The sequence below is a fragment of the Panthera pardus genome, unplaced genomic scaffold, assembly GCF_024362965.1.
Source record: "Panthera pardus isolate Hobbes unplaced genomic scaffold, ASM2436296v1 HiC_scaffold_22, whole genome shotgun sequence".
In the NCBI taxonomy this organism is placed as follows: Eukaryota; Metazoa; Chordata; class Mammalia; order Carnivora; family Felidae; genus Panthera; species Panthera pardus.
This window is the reverse complement of record NW_026526788.1, coordinates 19,323,064-19,338,000: the sequence shown is the minus strand read 5'-3', so window position 1 is coordinate 19,338,000 and position 14,937 is coordinate 19,323,064. Positions and strand designations below refer to the sequence as shown.

Genomic DNA, 14,937 nt, shown 5'->3' with positions numbered 1-14,937 from the left:
TGATAAAAGACACTTGTCACATGATGAGTTAGAGAAAGATTGAAAATGGGAAGGAATTCTATGAACTCTGAACCCTACAGGCATGGAATAATGAGTAAGGAAAAGATGTAACAATAGCTTTGATCCTACTGGTCATTGATAATCATGTGCAAAGTGTTTCATGTGTAAGAATAAATTGTATCCTGGGACAAATATGAGGTTGTTGGGAACGTGGGCAGCTTATTTAAAATCATACCCAATATTGGGCCTTATCTGACAAGAGCAATTGTAACTCACAGGCAACAAATTGAACAAACACGGGAACAGCTGCAGCAGGCAGAGCTCCCCTTTAGATACCAGGTAACCTGAGTTCTGCCTGACATACTGAACCCTTAGCGCCTCACGCAGGTGAGTGTAGTGGCCCTTGGAATCTCTGACCACGGACTTTTCATTGTTGGCTTTTTCAGCTTGCAGTTCATGAGAAGAATGCTCAGGACAACTAGGTAAGTGTTTTCTTGTTTCCTCCTCTTTCTTTGGTGCACAGTGTGGCACCACCTTCCGACTGAAGGTGGATGTGTTTTTTCTCCCCCAGATCAAGACTCAGATCTGGGACAGGGAGATGGTGGAGCAGGGCAGGGAGGTCGCTTACTTGAAATACAGGTGTGGTCATTTGACTTGCCTTTTTATGGGTGTTTCCAGGGATGACGCCTGCACTGTTTGTTGTCTAGTAGACGACGCGGTGTTGCAACTCTTATAGAAGTCCATTATTTTTCTGTATCCAAGACTGGACGGGATGGAAGCAAAGAGGCTGCCTGAGGGATACATGAGGCAGGAACCAATCACTGCAAGAACCCTCCACGGAGAGGTAAGGAGCACGTTGTGATGTGCCGCAGTCTAATTTCTGCTGTGCAGCCTGTTCCTGTGTGTGATCATCGTGTGGTCTGGAAAGAATCACAAGCAGTAAGGACGGCAGGTGGTCTGAAGGGGTGACAGAAGGGTGTTCTCCTCTGGTGCCGCAGACAGTGAGGCACTTGTCCCTGTGACTGGTGGAGCTCATGCCCCTCCTCTGACGGTGACCCTCCCACCTCCTCTAACATCCCGGTGTCTGAAGAGCCTGGAAACCTTCTTCCCACCCGGACACAATACGAAGACTTTAGTTTATTTGAGGAGAAGGTCATTTATTCACTAGTTTTAACAGTCTTTCTTTTTGTTTGTTTTGGGAACTGTAGCCCTACATCCCTCATTTCAAGTTCCATAAAGCTTAGCTTAGTCCTCTGATGGTATCAGTGCAACTCTGCAGCTTCACTGCTAACTTCTGACAGTTTTCCTTTTCTCGATAGTGTCAAATTAGTCTTTCCTTATATACTAACTGCTCTCATGTGGAAGGCAGCTTGTAGATAAGCTGGGAGATTGAACAATTTGCCTGAAGCCTGGAGAAATGCACCCTTCTTGAGGACTCATTGAGGATATACACCAAACCAGTATTCTCAATGTTATTCTTTTTTGTTAATTTTATTTATTTTGAGAGACGCACAGACAGAATGCCAAGCAGGCGCCACACTGTCAGTGAGGAACCCAATGCTGGGCTTGAATTCACAAGCTGTGAGATCGTGACCTGAGCCAAAATTAAGAGTTGGATGCTGAATCCAAGCATCCTCAGATTAATTCTTGATCTGTAATGGAATCGTGATTTCCCATGATGTATACTGAGAAAACTGTTTTACTGGTGAATTCTAAATTGCTAGTTTGCCTGACCTGTCCACAGTTATGTGATTAATTATGAAACAACATGAACTAGGGCACCATGAGGTCTTTATCAAGGTGAGGGGACGGTTCTCCCCCTTATCCTTGGGCACCTGACCATAGGGAAAAGTTTAAGATATTTGAGGAATGAGTTGAGGGATTGTTTTCATTCCGCACAGTCCTTTAAAAGCAGAATAAACCTCTGTCCCTTCTAGGGTCTTTAGTAGATCGAGAAACTGCTGAAACCTTTGTGGGTTACAGCGGCTCTGACTGTACCAAGAATGCATACAAGGACAAGGTAAATGCCGGGGCCATTCTCAGTTGTAACTCTTTTGGGAAACCCTCATCTTTATGTACAACATGCTCCCCCGGCCTTGTCTCATTTTGCGTGTTGTGTGATATGTCTGTTTGTTCTTTCTTTTCCAAATGCACACTCATAACCCAGGAGCCCACAGGCTTCTCAATTTTTAATCTGTCAGCTTTCTGTGGTAAGTTTAGAAGCCAAAAGCGCTTAGAGACTGAGTACCTTAAGGTTTTTCCATGAGTTTCAGGAAATAATGAGAGGAGGATGACTGCACACTCCAAACAGAGGTCTCCCGGCCTGGGTGATCCCTTCCAGACCTCACCTCTGTGGGAACAGTGTGGCTGCTGTGTCTTCCTTTCTTGATTCTGGCTAGGAGATGAACCTGTTAGAAACGACATCATGACTCCAACTTTTTATTATGTGCCCTGTGCCATTTAGAGTGGTCATAGAGAAAGCCAATGTCATCACCTTTCTGTCTTTGTTGGTAAATGACTTGTCTGGAATCCTCCAGCTATACCTTAGGTAAAAAACAATTTGAACACTGTGTCCTTCAGTTGTGTTTCTATGAGCAGTTTCTGGTTGTGTCCCCAGTCACTGTTAGAGCTGATATAATCTCATGACACATACCAGTTTTATACCAAAACACTTGCATGAAATCTGTTATGTGAATTTCTCCCTCTTTTTTTCCGTTGCACATAACTACTCTGTGTCCTTTAGTATGCTTAAAGTCAGAATTCCCTATGAATTAAGATGAACACATCTGAACTTTGTAGACATTCACCACAAGTAACTCGTTCTTCACAGAAGACTCTCATTCCCCTGCAAGGTTCCAGGCATCCTCCACTCCCCAGAGGTCTCAGAGGCCTTTGACAACACTTCAAGAGGGAAGACTCCTTTCTCAGGGAGAGGACCAGAGGAGGCACAGTGAGGGTCCGGCTGCAGAACGTTTTGCCAGGAGTGGCTGTGATTCCATGAGCAGAATATGAGTCGTTTATTCCCAATCATTTTTTTTTGTGTGTGTGTTCTTAATATAGCAAAAGCAGAGCATCTGGAGTCGCCGTAGAGGAGGGATGCAGGGTGAACCCGGACATCGATGGCTGCCTGTCGGGAGAATGCTACTTCATTAATCTGTAATTACTTCTGTTAACCCTCTAGGACAGGACCCTTGCCATTTTACTTCCGCAGACATGGGCAATGATGTGTGGTGGCAATAGGTTAACCTCTTGCATCTACTACCCCAAGCTGTAGGTGGTATCCAGTGGCAGGGACAGACTTTTCAGGTACTGATGCTACTCTCTTGGATCCTGGTGGTAGAGAGGTGGCAGGTGCTGACACCTTCTTCTCTGGGTTACAGCTGCTTTTGGTATTTGTTCTCTTGTCTGGCATATGGATGTAGCTGTCACTTCTGTTCTGCAGGGCAGTCTGGATCCTGGGGACCTCCTCCGTTAACTGGATGATTCTGCATGCCCTACCCTAGACATGCCCCGCCCCCAAGCCCCATGGACTATTAGGCACGTCCACCTCCTGAACCTTAGTGGCCCTGAGGCCACCCGAAACCCCTCCACCTGCAACACTTGGTAAGATGATCTAAGCACTAGGATTTGACTCTAAAACACACTCACCTTATTTTGTTGCTGTTAGGTCTTGGGCCAAGGTGCAGAGGCGGTACCACAGACCATTGTGATGCAAGGGGAATGTGTCTGCTGCCATTACCATATTCCTTAAGTTGCTCAGGATCTCATCTTTGTCCTTTCCCCCACCATGGGTTGGTACAGGCATCTCTTGTGGAAAAGGAATGGGGCCGTATGCAGAAAAGCAGACATAGCGCTTCAGCAGAAATGCCCTGTACACAGTCCACTTGCTGGGATCTGTGAGGCATGAGGCACAATGTAACGTACGTCCATCTAGTTGTGCTCACAGCCATCCATAGTTGTTCTATGAGTGATGAATACATCTGAATCAGGGCTTTTAGGAGTCTTCATCAAGTTATAAGGGATGGTTCTTCAAGTTCTTTTTGGATATCACCGGAGGCATGTGGGACACCCTGTGCATGTAATTTGGGATCTCACTGGGACAAAGAGTTTAAGTTGACGGAAGTATGAGGGGAGGGTTTTTTGTTTTGTTTTTGACCTCCAAACAGTCTACTCAAGTCAGAATAAACCTCCATCCCTTCTAGAGCTTTTTGCAGGTCCAGAAGTAGGTGTCACAACCAAGAGTGACATCGACACTGGCTCTGCCAAAACTACCAAGAAGCACAAAGTAAATACTGTGGCCATTTTCAGTTCTAAGTCTTTACGGACAGCCACATCTTTCTGTACAGGACACACTCCTGTCATTGTCTCTGGTTTGTGTGAAGTATGGCCTGTCTGCTGTTTTTGTTTTTTTTTTCCCAAATGCAAAACCTTTACCACCGAGTCTATGGGATTCCCTATTTTCCAGCTGGCATCTCTTTGTGGTAACTTTAGAAGCTAAGCGTGCTTAAGGGTGAGAACCATAGGGCTTTTCCAATGTGTTCCTGGAATAAATCAAGGAGGATGACACCACACTCCACTTGGAAGTCTCCTACATTGCCTCATTCTTTGTGGATCTCCTCAATGTGGAATCATTGCTCTTGCTGTTTCTTCCTCTCCTGTTTCCTTCTATTGAGGGTTTTAACGTGCTCAGAAAAATCTGTGGGTATCCTTACAATTTGAAAATGCAAACTGCCTTCACTCCAACTTATATTTTTGTATGTGTCCTTTACAATGGTCTTAGACAAAGTAAATTTCATACCCATCAGCATTTTGGTAAACATGCTGTCCAGAGTCCCTTCAGGTGTGCCCTGGGCACAAATATCTGAACTATAAGAGGTGGCATATTTGCCATAGAAAACATGCACTGAAACTTAAGTTGTGAAGAGAAAAAATCCAAAATTACCTGTGTGTCAAGTCCCCACGGTGTCCTTCACTTGTGTTCACATGAGCACATTCTCTCATGTCCTGTGTCAGAGGTACAGCTAAAACATGGAAACTTACACCAGACATCAAAGTGCATTTGTGTTAATTTTGTCTTTTAGAATTTCTGCTCATTTTTCCAGAGGACACATTTACCCTGCAAAGTGTACTGCACTTAAGCTGAGAAGTACCTCTGAATTCAAATAAATTAGCTGAACCCAACTAACATGTATAGGCTACCTGTTTCTCTAAGAGCATGCTTTCCCAGGTCCTCTACAGGCCCTCACTGTGCCCATGGATAGCACTTCCAGAGAGGAGGAGATCCCATTGTCGGGACAATAGTTTGGACACAGGCAGGGGCTTAGAGGCAGAACTTTGAGCCACGAGGGCTATGATTCCATGTGTGGACACTGGCTTTGTCATTCCTTCTCATTCTGTAGTTCTTCACATACACAATAAACAGCCTCTGTGGTGGAGGGGATGAAGGGTGGAGTGTGATCCTGGACATAGTTGACTTCCTATCTGGAATATGCTACTTTGTTAATTTAGTATTCAGCCTATAAATCTTTTAGGAAAAGGACGCTTGCTGTTTCTACGTTTCCAGACACGTGGGGACATTAGTTTACCCCAATCACATCCTCTTCCCACCCCAAAGCTGTAAGTGGAACCCAAAGTATGGGTAGAGATTTTGGCACTGATGCTGCCCTCTTGGAACCTGGTGGTGGGGAAGCTAGTAGGATATGAGCACTGCTGCTTTGGGTTTCTGCTTTTTGCTGGTGTTGGTGCTCGGTTCTGTCCTATGAACATACCTCTCATTTCTTTTCCGCAGGCTATTTTGTATGCAAGAGTCCTGGTCCTTTCCCAGGATTGCCTTGCAGGCTGTACCCTGTGGACCACCCTTCACCACCAGTCATGGGCTATAGGCCACATCCCCCTCCTCCACCTACTCTATTTGTTAAGATGACCTGAACTGGATGAGTGGCTGGTAAAGTATATTCATCTTCTTCATGATTGACTTTGTGGCAATGATGTAGAGATGGTTGTGAGTCTTGGCAATCCAACTACAAACTGCCTGAGGACACTGTAGCATATCTCAAGTTTCTCAGGACATACATATAATGGGCAGTGTCATGTCCCTGTAATACAGTGAGCTATACGTTTCTCTTGTCAAATGAAAGAGGATTTTTTACACAAAAGCAGACGTATCAGCAGTACTGGGGCATATGTTGGAGACACAATGTGTTGGGTTCTCTAAATTTTGGAGCATCAGGTGTCCTGTGTGAAAGAGGGACATTCATTAAACGATGCAGACCTTGTGGTCACCATGATGGAAACACCAGTGAAGGATCCAGTGCAAAACCGGGGGAGACTTGAATCATACAGGAATAGAAGGGAAGTTGAGCACAATAAGCAGAGTTTGAGGAGGTGCAGAGGGGAGGGTGTTGGGGGTCAGTGAGATGCAGCTGGAGGTCATTCCTGGCCACAGCCTGAGCAGGGAGTGGAGGTCCATACGGAGCTGCTATGTGAGACCGCTCTCAGTGCACAATGCACTGTTCATCTCCAAAATGTCAGTGTGTTGCCAAAGTGCATGCAGGTAATCACCTAAAAAGATTCTTGTCTCCCTGGATTTTCCTGAAGGTTCTACATATTTGTGGGGGGAAAAGAGCCCTGGAGATATGGGGAATTTAACTTGTTCTTATGAAAATGCTGTATGCCCAAGTTCATATCCCTCAGTGAGACTAAAAGTGGAGACAGGTTCTAGATCAGCTGAGTCATCCTACAATTCAGGGCTGGCCAGATGCCACCCCTGCTGGACCCCTGTCATCACCCTGACTACAGCTTTGCATCTCCTCAAACTTCTCTCACAATATCCTGAGGCTTTGCCTGTGTTCCTGCTGTCTCAGCCCTAATAACAGTTCTCAGTGGGACCTACACAGAGCCTCAGCTGTGTTATCTGTGAAAACAGGGGTAATATTTGTTTCTAAGAACAAGAGTAAAAGAAGACATTCAGTGTATAAAGCATCTGCAAAATCTCTGGGAACACGCTTCTCATAGTTTCAGTTAAGATATCTCCACACAATGATCCTCCAAAAAAGATGGTCACAGGAGTTCATTAAACTAGGACTGTTAACAACTCAGCCCAGGGAGTGGGAATCACAGTTTTAAAAAATAAGACAATGTCCCTCGTTTTTCTATTAGAATTCGGGCCCTGCCACACAGTGAAAGAAAAGCTAATTATGAGAATGTGTACATTCAGAGACCTAGATCTGAAGACAATCATTTTCTATTACACATAATCTCACAGATGCAGCCACACACTACAGTGTTCATCTGAGGCCACAGCCACGGATAAACTACAGAAGACAGAATGCATGTAGGAAAACATAAGATCACAGGGAAATAAACCAAAATCTCTTTGTCTTGTAGGACAACTCTTTTGAAATTTGAAGAGGACTGTGCATGGTGACAGACTATCATGTTTGTATATACATTTTAAGAATGTGCCAGATCTACCTGAATGCTTTCCATGCCCATCCTGTCCCCTCCACTTTGTCCTTCCTACTGTCCCCTAATCCACCTTTCATCGTTATGTCTCTGTGTCAGCGTCTGCTTCTAGGACCATCTACTCTCACTCCCCATTGGTGCACACAGTGGGGTTCCTGTACACACAGGTAACAAAGTACCGGAAATGGTGGAGGGAGTTTTCTGGGGTGATGGGACCTTCCTATATCTAGGTGTTTATGCTCATTTATTTTGGAAATATTCCCTGAGTCCATGATGCCTTCGGGTCAGATAGGTATCTGTCCTTAGGAAATGGCTGAGATCTAATGGTGGAGAAGGATGAGGGACTAGCAGTGACTGTGGTAGAGGAGTGAGGGTCAGACCCATGCCCAGGATGCCAGGTGTCCACAGACAGCACCACGTGTAGGAGGACTCTGAGGAGCAGAGATTTCTTGATCAGACCCATGGACTACATAATCATCCTGCAGTTTCCTCACTGAGAGATGGCCAGAGCAGAAGGACAGCAGCTGGAGGACACCCTGATCATGGCTGGAGTGGAGCAGTGGGCCTGGGGGATTGAGTCAGGGAAAGGGACAGGCAGAAGGCAGCAACAGGGAGTTTGAGAGACAAAGGAAAGAGAAGAGAAGGGACCCTTCTCTGCTGACTTCACCTACATTTCTGTGTAACCAAAATGAGACGCTTGTCTCCCAGGGAAGGGAAGAGGGCTGGCAAAAAGACAGAATGACATACTCAGCTCAAGTGCCCAGGGTATCTGCCTTGCTCTTGAGTACCTAACACAGGAAGCACGTGCTTTCTGTCATGATTGGAACTGCAGCTCGTACCATTTAGTGAAAATCAATCCAATTATGCATCCCTCAGCATTAAAGTACTCCAACAAAATTAAGTGAACAGACTGAAAGATACAACACAGGATAAAGTCCAAAGGTAGAATGACTGCAATACTTTCGGGAATACAGTCTATCAGAAAAGGAGGTAGCTACCCTAGTGCAGGCCTTCAGACACCTGGGCAATATCTGAAAATGTAAAAAAAAAAAAAAAAAAAAAAAAAAAAGTCCTTACTCCAAAAGCAACATTAGCTCTAGACACAAAGGGATCATGATTTAAGGTTTAGAGAGAAAGCATGTGACTTCATGGTGCTGTATCCATGAGATCAATTCTCATCAAATTATACCCTTTAATTTGAGGCTCTTTGTTATATGTAAATTATACCTCATTAAAGAGAGTTTCAAAGCACAAAATACTAGAAGCAAATGTGGGAACGTTCCTTTCAAATCCTGAAGTGCATGGGTGAGATGAGTCTGTCTGCCCATGTCTCAAAAATCCAAAATAATAAGACACTTAAAAAATTAATAGCAGACTAAGCAGACCCTGAGCTCACACTGTCCCATGTTTTCAACTGCATAACATCCACATCCAAGTTCATGAACCAGAGAACGATCCAAAGACTGGCAGAACAAACTCCACACCTAAATAGAAGCTGCATCAGAAAGGTGGAGTCTGGCTGCCTGCAGAAGGGGCAGAAAAAGTGAGCCCTCACACCAGGGAAGACTAATCTCCATAACATTGGGCATTAAAACCCAGGGGGGCTGAATTCCCTTGAGTTTAGATCCTGGGCTTTGGAGGTCAGCTGACCCAGCACTGGGTGATCCAGGAGGATGAGTGATAGCCAGGTCCCTGCCTGTGTAGAGAGGCAACGTAAACATGGCATTTCACACAATGCTTAGGCCACAGGAGACACATGTATTCATGCTGATTCTTGATTCTTGACTCAGCTGGCCTGCCTGGGTCCCACTGACACCACTGACAGCAAGCACAGCCCACAACAGGCACGCATTCAGTGCAGACCTCCGCACTGAAAGGAAAAGTAACCCAGACACAACAGCAGGGAGTGAGCAATATCCATACGATATCCTCCTGAAGGTCCAGGTTCTATAAACGGAGATGTGCACTGCTGAGGACTCCAGGACCTCTTCTTCATAACGGCATTAATTTCAAGATCAGAAGGCACAGCTGACTTTCCTAACACAGAGAAATAGAGCCAGAGAGACAGACAAAATGGACACACAGAGATGTTTATCCACAGTGAAAGACCTAGTCAAAGCCACAGCCAGAGATCTAAGCCAAAGACATATAAGTAACATACCTGATACAGAATTTAAAGCAATGATCATAAGGATACTCACTGGAGTTGTGGAATGAGTAGAAGAGTGAGACCCCTGACAGAGGTAAGATATAACATAGTTACACACTGAGGACACAATCAAGGAGAAACATGCTTGCTGGAATGAACAGAGGGATGGAAGAAGCAGCCGAACAAACTAGTGACCTTGAAGACTAAGTGATGGAAATTAATCACACTGAACCAAAGAGAGAGAACAGAATTCTGCAACGTGAGACGAGACTAAGGGAACTCAGTAACTACAGGAAAGATAATAGTATTCATATTGTAGGAGTCCCAGAAGAAAGAGAAAATGGGGAAGAAAATTTATTTGAGGAAACAATAGCTGAAAACTTCCCTAATTGGGGGAGGAAAACAAACATCCACATCCAGGAGACTAGAGAACTCCCATCAAAATCAGGCCAACACACAAACCTATTGTAAGGAAACTTACAAATTAGGGTGAGAGTAAAGAAAAACTCATAAAAGCAGCAAAACAGTCCTTAACTTAGAAGGGAAGACCCATGAGGCTAGCTACATATTTCTGAAAAGAAACTTGGCAAGCCAGAGTGACATCACATATTCAAAGTGCTGAATGGAAAAATCAGCAGCCAAGAATACTCTATTCAGCAAGGCTATCTTTCAGGATGAAGGAGACACAGACTTTCACAAAGAAAAACGAAAGGAGTTTGTACCACTAAACCAGTCCTGCAAGAAATATTAAGAGGGATTCTTTGAGTGGAAATGAGAGACCAACAGTGACAGTATAGAGGTAGAAGACAAGTTCAAGTAAAAAATGAACATTTCTGGAAAAAAATCAGTTAAAATACTCAGAGAAATGGATTTGAAATATAATAACATCTGCCAAAAACCTAGGGAGGAGAAAGTAATGGGTTCAAAGGTAAATGACCATCAACTTAATACAAACTGCTAAATGAAGAAGAGGTTATATAAACACCTAATAGTAGCCATATCCTAAAACCAGTCATAAATATGCTAAGAATAAAGAAATCAAAATGTATCACTAAAGAAAATAAGCAATACATGAAACAAAGGCAAGAAAGGATCAGAGAAAATCATTAGAAACCACAACAAAACAGGCAATAAAATGGCAATACATATATACATAGCAATCAATTTTGAAGGGAAATGGAGTGAATGCTCCAGTCTAGAGAGGTAGGGTCTAAGAATGGATGACAAAACAAAACAGATTCTGATGCCTACAAGTGACCCACTTTACACCTCAAGAATGATAGGATAGAGAAACATCACACAAATGAATGTCAAAAGAAAGCTGGGGTGGCAATATTTGTATCAGAAAAAATACACTCAAAAAAGTACATAACAAGAGACAGAGGAGGACAGTATATAACAGTAAATGGTACAATCCCAAAAGAAGATATAACAACTGTAAATATATCCCACAATTAAATGGGATTTATTCCCAAGCTACAAAGGTGGTTCAATATTCGCAAATCAATCAATGTGATACAATACATCAACAGGAGAAAGGATAAGAACCAGATGATCAGGAAATCTGGGTGGCTGATCCTTTAACAGTCTGAAATCAGCTCAGGTCATGACTTCATGATTCCTGAGTTCAAGTCCTGCGTCAGACTCTGTGCTGAAAGCTCAGATCCAAGAGACTCCTTCGAATTCTATGTCTCCCTCTCACTCTGCCCCTCCCTGCTCACGCTCTCTCTCAAAATTAGTAAATGTTAAAAGAAAAGAAGCATACAGTCATTTCAATACATGCAGAAAGGAACATTTGACAAAGTACAACATCCGTTCATGCATGCAACCCCCTAAAGTAGGTTTACAGGAAACATACATTAACATCATAAAGGTTATCTATGAAAACCCTGCAGTTATAATCAACCTTAATGGGGAAAATCTGAGAGCTTTTCCTGTAAGGTCAGGAAGAAGACAAGGATGTTTACTCATACCACTTTTAGTAAACAAATTACTGGAAGTCCTAGCCACAGCCAGCAGACAAACAAAATGAAACTATTTGCAGATTACATGACACTATATATAGAAAACCCTAAAGAGTCCACCCAATAACTGCTAGAACTAATAAATGAATTCAGCAATGTCACAGGATGCAAAATCATTGTACAGAAATCTGTTGCATTTGTAGACCATACAGAAGCAGTAGAAAGAGACATTAAGAAAACAGTCCCATTTACAATCATACAACAAAAATAAGATATCTATAAATCTAACCAAAGTGGTGAGCGACCTATACTCAGAAAAGTATAAAACAGTGATGAAAGAAATTCAAGATGACACAAAGAAGTGGAAGGACATTCCATACTCACGGATCAGAAGTAAAATATAGTGAAAATGTCTATACTTCCCAAAGCAATTGACAGAATTAGTGCAATTTCCATCAAATTACCGACAGCAGTTTTCACAGAACGACAACAGTCCTAAAATTTGTATGGAACCAAAAAAGACCCCAATCTTCAGAGTAAACAATCTTTATGTGAAGTGATAATTATGGATGGAACTATGCCTCTGGATCTTCTGCTCCAAAACACAATAACTCTGGCTTAAGCATTTGAACAAACGTTAGACATATCCCAACCAAGGATCATTCTACAAAATACATTCTACAAACGTACCCTCAAAACTTTGCACCTTATGAAAACTATGGAAAAATCTAAAAATTGTCATGGCCAAGTGGAGCCTAAGGAGACAGGATGACTGTAATGTGCCAGCTGGGATGAGTCTGGGCTAGGAGAGGTTAAAACCGAAGCAATCTGAATACAAATATAAACTTTACTTCATACTACCATATCTCTTTGATACATTGATTGTGATCATGTACCAACCATTATGACATCAATAGTGAGAAAACAGTCTGATGTATGTGGATACTCAGTATTATGCTCCCAATTTTTTTTGGTAACTAGAAACCCATCATGAAAGAATAGATTATTAGTAATCATGGTTTTTCTACACATAAGATTACATAACCAATTCCAGTATTAGTTACTAGTGATGTACATGTACCTATTCTTGTTCTTACTATTATTTAATTTAAATAATAGCATTCATGGTACAGAAAACTGAATGCATGAGAAACACTTCATAGAAACATCTACTTTACATATTTTAAGATAATAACGTATGTATATACCACTCTATTATGTGGTATGTAAATGTTTTTCTGATCTTGAACGAGCATGTCATTGAATGGCTTTCCATAAAGGTGGTTATGCTAGATAATGAATGATACTCAGATTTTACAGGATGTACGTCACATCATGCCTGAACATTGTCAAAAATAAAAACATACACGCGGCCAGATGAAGCATTGTGACTGGCTCACTTATTGTAAAGAACCCTTGCTTTACTATTTTCACGTATATTTTTAGCAGGAATACAAGAGAATCAAATATTTCCAAATCAAAGAGACATCCAAAGACTGGACGAACGATAGGGAGTTCAAAGGGTTTCAGAAGGATAAGATGTGACCATGAAGGGGGAGTCACAGGCAAGCAGCTTTCTCTGGTCCACACTGACATGTTTGCATGAGGATATGTGACTTGCCAAAGGGTAAGTCCCAGAAGTACAAGAGGGAAAGACAACGCTTTAGAGCGGGGTGACTTGGAAAGGGTGCTTCTGTGCCTAAGTGATGGGTCAGCAACCTGGCTGGGGGTCCCTGCGTCAAAGACTTCAAAAGGTCAGCAGTAACCTATACTCACAAAGATCTTAGTAACATAGATCAAAGTAACTTAGAGCCACAAAGATCTTAGAACCACAGAGTCGATCTTTACCTATGATTAGGAGATGGTCACAGTTTCACAGGATATGATCTTTGGGCTGGCAGTAGATGCCTAAAATATTATTTAGGGCTATACATTTAATGAAAAAAATGTATGTGTAAAAATTTGGGTTTGGAATGTTAAGAAAAATCACAGGCCCATCATGGAGTTACTTACGTTAAGGCCACTTGTCACTAAACCTAATTTCATTCCTGCAGGAATGTAACCTTTAACCAGTCAGCAAAGAATTTCCTAGTCAGTGCTGGAAATTTAACTGATAGATCCCTGCCATTCCCCTCAGAGAGGCAGTCTTGCCTAAATAAGGTATTCCATGCCACTATTTTTTTTTAAGTTTATTCAAGTTAGAGACAGGGAGCACATGCAAAAGAGGGGCAAGACAACAGGGAAAGAGAGAATCCCACAACCAAGAGGTCATGATCTGAGCCAGGATCAAGAGTCAGACACTTAACCAAGCCATCCAGGCACCCTGAGAATGTGGAGTTTCAAAGGTTAGCAGTCTTGGCTGGGATACAGCCATGAGGGCACTGGCCTACTCCTGAAGAGAAAGCGCAAACAACTTGCAGGCAGATGGCATTGAAACAGTGATCTGTACAACACCTGGTGCACACACTGGGGGAGATTATACACTCATCGTGGAGAGCATCCCTGAGAAGCAGTGTTCACAATGAGGGGACAAAGAGCTAGGACAGAGGAGCTGCGTGGCGCCATTACCCTGCTCTGCACACCCCCCCAGCAAAAAAAACACAGAGCCATCTGCTGGAACCAAGGCAATCCCCACACTGGGTGCCTAAGCTGCTTACGACAACCCCAACTTCCTGTGTTCTGGCGAGACTGGCCTTCAAGGTCATTCAATCTTGCTTCAGTCCCAATGGAGCTGGCCCCTTCCCCAGAAGACCAGGGGAAGCCCATGACCATACCACCTCTCTTGACCAGACCGTTATGCAGGGCTTCACTTCTAGTGGCAATCATTTCAAGTCTCACTTAACAAGCAGATTGGAGCAGACCTAGATAAGTCTCACAACATTCTGGCCAAGGACCATACATTGCTCATACAACTGGCTTGAAGGATAGTGCAGCCAGAACACAAAACAGTGCATGCAACACACACCACAGACACTCCGTGATGTGCCAGGCCCTGGACACTAGATGATCTCCTCTTCATAAAGCCATTCATCCCAGAGGCAGGTAACATAATGAGCTTTGGTAACAGAGAAGGTAAATACTCAACCAAAATGCCAAGATAAGAGGAATGCATCCCAAATGAAAGAACAAGATAAGGTCATGGCCAGAGACATGGAAGGAACATTTCCAAACTCATTCTATGAGGCCGGCATGGCCTTGAGTCCAAACTGGACAAAGACCCCACCGGAAAGGAAAACTACAGACCAATTTCCCTGATGAACCTGGATGCGAAAATTCTCAACAAAAAGTAGCAAACCGGATCCAACAATACATAAAAAGGATTATTCAGGACAATGAGGTGGATTTTATTCCTGGAATGCA

The 14,937-nt window shown here is 43.1% G+C and overlaps 3 long non-coding RNA genes across 3 annotated transcripts; 1 reads left to right on the top strand and 2 right to left on the bottom strand.

Annotated features, from left to right (window-relative positions):
- Nucleotides 1-679: 679 nt before the first annotated feature.
- LOC128779109 (uncharacterized) lies at nt 680-4,210 on the bottom strand. Its single transcript, XR_008425059.1, has 3 exons — nt 3,649-4,210; nt 2,249-2,408; nt 680-791 (listed from the first exon to the last, which is right to left on the bottom strand). It is a non-coding gene; the product is annotated as an uncharacterized LOC128779109 (long non-coding RNA).
- A 295-nt stretch (nt 4,211-4,505) lies between these two features.
- LOC128779111 (uncharacterized) lies at nt 4,506-5,035 on the bottom strand. The gene is made up of 3 exons (XR_008425061.1): nt 4,943-5,035; nt 4,799-4,861; nt 4,506-4,696 (listed from the first exon to the last, which is right to left on the bottom strand). It is a non-coding gene; the product is annotated as an uncharacterized LOC128779111 (long non-coding RNA).
- Nucleotides 5,036-5,088: 53 nt separating this feature from the next.
- On the top strand, nt 5,089-7,628 carry LOC128779110 (uncharacterized). The gene is made up of 3 exons (XR_008425060.1): nt 5,089-5,188; nt 5,789-5,944; nt 7,387-7,628. It is a non-coding gene; the product is annotated as an uncharacterized LOC128779110 (long non-coding RNA).
- Nucleotides 7,629-14,937: the final 7,309 nt, after the last annotated feature.